Raw genomic sequence first — 6,000 nt, 5'->3', positions numbered from 1 at the left:
GTACTGTCCTCTTGCACATTGTTAGATACATTTTGCTAAAATTTTAATGTAGGTGTTTGCACTTAGTTCATGAGTGGCGATTTTCATTTTTCTCTTATTTTCACATCTTTTTCTTCTTCTGGTGTTGGTATCAGCATAATGCTGTCTCATAGAATTTGTTTGCAAGTGTTCCTTCCTCTTCAATTTTCTCGAAGAGTTTGTGTAGAATTAACATTATTTCTTCCTTAAATGTTTACTAGAATTCACTAGTAAAGACTTCTTGGCTTGGAGTTTCCTTTGTGGGAAGGTTTTTAGTTACAAATTCAATTTTTTAAAATAGATATAGGGTGGGGCTGGCCCCGTGGCCGAGTGGTTAAGTTTGCTTGCTCCCCTTTGGCAGCCCAGGGTTTCGCCGGTTCGGATCCCGGGCGTGGACATGGCACCGCTCATCAGGCCATGCTGACATGGTGTCCCACACAGCAGAGCCAGAGGCACTCACAACTAGAATATACAACTATGTGCTGGGGGACTTTTGGGAGAAGAAAAAAAATGGAAGAGAAAAAATAGATTTCGGGTTACTCAGGTCATCTGTTTCTTCTTGAGTGAGCTTTGGTAGTTTGTGTTTTACAAGGAATTTTTTTAAGTTGTCGAATTTATTGGCACAAAATTGTTTCTAATATTCCCTTTCTATCCTTTTAATCTAGACAAAATAGTGCTATTCCTTCTCTCCTTTCTGACATGCTGGTTGGTGTCTTTTCTGTGTTTCCTGATCAGGCTGTTCCATAGAAATGAGCCAAAGATAGCCTCTGTATGTTGACCCTCTGCTGTTTACATCTTCATAGCACGCTGGGTCCAAAAGCTCAAAAGCCTGCTGGTGCCAAACTCCAATTTTTCATACCCAGTTGTTTTAAACACAGCTCAAATAAGCAGACTTTTAGCTCTTTAGAGCCTGTCTGCTTTGTATTCCCCCAGGAAACTGCACCCAACATCTGTTAGCCATAAATAAGATGAAACCATAAATCTCTCATCCTGATACTCTCCATTGTGCTGCTGAGCAGCATCGTCCAGACGCGTAAGTCGCCTCTTCCTCAGGAATCCTCGCTCTGGGAGGAGGTCCCGCGCTGCAGCCTCTGGCTGGCCTCGTGCGCGCAGCCCTTCCCCGCAGGCCACCCTGTCGGTGTCGCCCAAATAAAGCTCCTAGTGCGCCACTGCTGCCTCATGGCCATATCTTTTTTTCGATCAGCCACCACATCCCTTGAACTCACTGCAAGTAGCAATGAGGAAAGGGAGGATTTGGGAAATGCTGCAGAAGTTAATGTGGGGTCCACCTAGTGAGTAGGACAATCAATTGGCAAAATGATTCTGGACAGCCTTAAGTGGTTGAGACTCAAAATTTGGAACATCCCCACTTCAGCTGGCATGCCGTTACATTCTGCCGTATTGTACATATCTTTTGTGGGTTTCTCCCAGTGCCTCATTAGCTTGGACAAATGGTACTACCAGTATTTGAATGAACCTGTGACATTGGAACTGACTTTTGGGGCCAGAGGCCCTGAGCTGCCCTGAGAGGGAGCTCAGTCCACCCACCTGGTCCTCCACTTGGCAGGAGCTGGACGATATCAGACTTCTGGGTAGTAAAGGAGGGGTAATGCCCCTGGACAGAGGGTGGGCTACTTCCGACTCCATAACGGGCTGTAGCAAGAAGAGCTCCCCACAGCCAGGCGGGAGATTTAGGGAACTCCTGAGACGAGAGGCAGGTAAAAGAGCCCGTGAGACAGAGACGTCAGACCGAGGCTCGCCTCCTCAGCACGGTTTGGGGAGGCGCCTTTGTAAAGAGCTAGTGTACCCCTGCTGCTTGCATCTGCGGTGCCCGCCCTTATGCTGAGCCAGCTAATGTGTCACTTAAAGTGACTAAATGCAAGGAAGTTTATATTCCTGCCCCTCCCAGAACTCTGGAGGATGTGGTTGTCCTATAGGTCCTCCAAACCATGAGACAAGACACCTGTTGGGCTCTGCTTGCCACTGCTTCTCCCGAGGACACTGTCTCCTCAGATGCCACTGCAGAGGGGGCAGGAGCTGGAACTCCCAGGGGAGATGAGATGGCGGGGCGGCCTTTTGGGGAGAGGACTGGTGCCCTCTAGAGGACAGGCAGCGCGGTGCCACCGTGATAGTCCTGAGAGGCAGCTGCTCTGAGGAAACCGAGCCAACCCTCTGGGGAGGGTTCGGGCAGTCACCTGGGATTTAAGTCCTCCTTGTTCCGGCATTCCCAGCGTAAAGGCTGGTTCCTGTGTCATGACCCCAAAGCGAAGCAGACCAGTCAAAGGGCTCTGCCAATACATACATCTTTCCCTGCTTTTTTTTTATTACCTCATTCTTAAATTTAAAGAGATAGCTGAATACTCAACTACAGTGTTTACAGAGGCCTATTTGCATGGTGTTAAAGCTATTTTTTCAGAAAAGGAGATGATTATGATGAGTCAGGACAGTGATAAGCTGGGTGGGTGGGGAGGCAGGCGGGAAGCTAGACTACACGGCAGACAGGAGGCATCCAAGGGCTTGCGTGGTGCTGGCAATGTTCTATTTCTCGATCTTGACAAAAATCCCTTTAGCTGAACGTGTGTGTTTCATTTTCCTTTCAGTACAGTGTTATTTGTTTTCCACAATGAGAAGGTTTAAAGGGAAAAATATGAACTAGAACTCACTGGATATTTGAAGAAAATCCATGACGTGAAAGTAAAAGACCCAAATAGAGAAACAGAAAAACTGACTCCAGAGGAAAGAGAGAAACTCGGGAACCGAAGAGAACCTAAAAAGAAAAAGTTAATTTCTTCAAAGAGATTTAAAAAAAGTTACATCCTTAAACAAGAACAAAATGTAATAAAAATGAAATGGAGACCCAAGTCAAAAGTGGCTAAAAGATCTAAGCAGACAGCTCACCAAAGAAGACATGCAGGTGGCAAATAAGCACGTATGTATGAAAGGGTTAGAGACATATTTCATGAATCTGTGAAGAGACGTTCAACATCATATGCCGTTAGGAAACTGTAAATTAAAACAACAATGAGCCACCACCACACGCCCATCAGAAACGGCTAGAAGCCAAGGCACTGACCACGCCCAAAGTGGTCAAGGATGTGGAGCAGCAGGAAATCTCACTCACTGCTGCAGGGGAGGCGAAACAGGGCAGCCTCTGGGGAACATAGATTGGCAGCTTCCTACAAAGCTGAACGCAGCCTAACCACGTGATCCAGCAATTGTGCTCCTAGATAATTACCCGACTGATGAGAAAACTTACATCCAAACAAAATCTACACAGAAATGTTTGTAGCAGCTTTACTTGTAATTACCAAAAAGTGAAACATCCAAGATGCCCTTCAACAGGCAAACAGATTAACAAATTGTGCTGTATCTGTTAATGGAATATTATTCAGTGATTTTAAAAATGAGCTATCAAGGCACCAAAAGACATGGGTGAACCTTAAATGCACAGTGCTAATTGAAATAAGCCAGTCGGAAAACGCTACTTACTGCATGAGTCCAACTATATGACATTCTGGAAAAGGTAAAACTATAGAGACAGTAAAAAGAGCAGTGATCACCAGGGGTTTAGGGGGAGAAAAGGAGGTTGAATGAGTGAAACACAGGGATTGTTTTTTTAGGGCTGTGAAACTATTCTATATAATACTGTAATGATGGAAACAATATTATTCATTCGTCAAAACCCATAAAACTTTACAGTAAAAAGAGTGAAACTTATTGTATGCAAATTTTAAAAAAATCACTTAGGAGGTTGGTGAAATCCTACAATGGAATGCAGACTGTGACATAAAAAATCCAATGTATTACAAATATATGAAACGACACTGAAGGCAGCTGGGGTAAAGGTGCTGACCTAAATAACTCTGGAAACGAGTAGAGTCTGTAAGACTAAAGGAAAAACGAATTGCATATAAGCACCATAACCTAGTTGATAAAGTTGTTTTCCATACGTATATGGGTCAGCAATTCTGATACTACTCTACACATACATGGAATTGAACAGTGTCTGAATGGCAGAGAGCGGAAGCTAAGTTTCTCACTGTCGGAATGGGAATTTACAGAAAAGCAAGGGGAGGAGGCTAGAATAACCCATATGGTAACAGATTAGAGTTGAAAACATCAGTATGGACTTATGTTTAGCTTAACATAGGTACAGATGGTTCCATATAGAAATATTTACAGATATGTTTATATACACAGGTTAGTATACACACATATATGTCTTTGCCCTGTCAGCTGAGAGGGCCAGGATGCAACAACGCTCCAGTAGCAGCAAGCACACCTAGTGCCCAAATCTTGGTTTCCAATACAATTTTCCAACAAAATGAACCAGGGATCTCTCACGAAATGGCAGATTCTACGACTGGGGCGGGAAACGTACAAGATGAACCTAGAGCATTTTCTAGTGCCAGGAAGGAAGGAATTGCTCAACACACACACACACACACACACACACACACAATGATCAGGCTATGTCAAGGGGACACAGGAACCAACTGAAAGAGCTCCCAAAGGCCAAAGCGAGATCAATTTGAACAAAAAAAATAAATAAAAAATGATTGGATTACAATCCAAAATATACAAGAAATATTCATGAGTCCACACTGATAGAAATAAATGATTGAATAAATACAGAAATGGGGGATACAAATCTCCTCCACAGAAGAATTCCAAACAATTTCTGTAGCTACTCCACCCTCAAGCAAGCGGAGCGTAACTCCCGCTCCTTCACCGTGAGCTGCATATAGTGGCTTTCTTCCACAGAGTCCACTACAGAAAAGGGGGAAAAGAATCACTTTACAGCGGGGAAAACTGACAAATTCTACCTCAACCCGGGGTCACGGTGATAATATGTTGCCTTGATATGATGTGATGAAAATGGTGTTTTACGCCCATGGCGTTCCTCCCCAAAACCAATAACTTCAGTTGAACCTTGAAGAAAACAGCGGACAATTTCCAAAAGAGAAGCAGTCTAAAGCACCCGACCAGCACTCCTCAACACTGTCAAGGTCGTCTAAGACAAGGAAAGTCTGAGGAACAATCACGGCCAAGAGGAGCCTAAGGAGACAGGATTAATACATGTAGTGTGGGGTCCTGGAGAGGATCCTGGAACAGAAAAAGGAATTAGGTAAAAACTAAGGAAATCTGAACAAAGGATGAACTTAAGGCAATGATATTGTATCAAATTGTAACAAATGGACCACACTAATGTAAGATGTTAATAAACCGGGTGTAGGGTATATAAGAAACTGCGTTTCAGTTTTTCTGTAAGTCTAAAATGGTTCTAAAAATAAAGTCTATTCATAAAAAATGAAACAGAGAACAAGAAAGAGATCTTAGAAATAAAAAAAACAATTACCATGAGTAAAGAATTGAAAAATAAAGTTGAGGAAATCTCCATGTATATAGAGAAAATAAAGTGTGAACACAGATGTCCAGCATCTGACTAATAGGTATACCAGAAAGATAGAATAGCAAAAAATGAAAGAGTAGAAATTATTGAAGAAATAATAGAAGAAAATGTCCCAGAACTGAGGAGATGAATCTTTAAATTGAAAGAGCTCATCAAGTGCCAAGCAAATGAATAGAAAAAGACCCACACCTACACGGACACTTGCGAACTTTCAGGTCAAAGGTAATAGATAATCCAGAAACCTTCTAGAGAATTGAAAAGAAGAGGTCACCTTCAAAGGAATAAGTAAATTTCTCTTCAGAACACTGGATGCTGGAAGAGATAGAGTTAGGGTTTTCAAAATTTAGAGGATGAATAATTTTGTATCTTGAATTCTAAAACCTGCCAAATAATGAATCGAATTTGAAGGCAAACTAAAGTTATTTCAGACGTGCAGGTCTCAAAATTTTCTTCCCATGACCTTTTCTTAAAGAAGTTACTAGGGGCCAGCCCCATGGTGTAGTGGTTAAATTTGCACACTCCATTTCGGCTGCCCAGGGTTCACAAGTTCGGATCCCAGGTGCAGACCT

Source organism: Equus caballus, chromosome 18, assembly GCF_041296265.1.
Source record: "Equus caballus isolate H_3958 breed thoroughbred chromosome 18, TB-T2T, whole genome shotgun sequence".
NCBI classification, from domain to species: domain Eukaryota; kingdom Metazoa; phylum Chordata; class Mammalia; order Perissodactyla; family Equidae; genus Equus; species Equus caballus.
Note: the sequence above shows the minus strand (reverse complement) of the source record.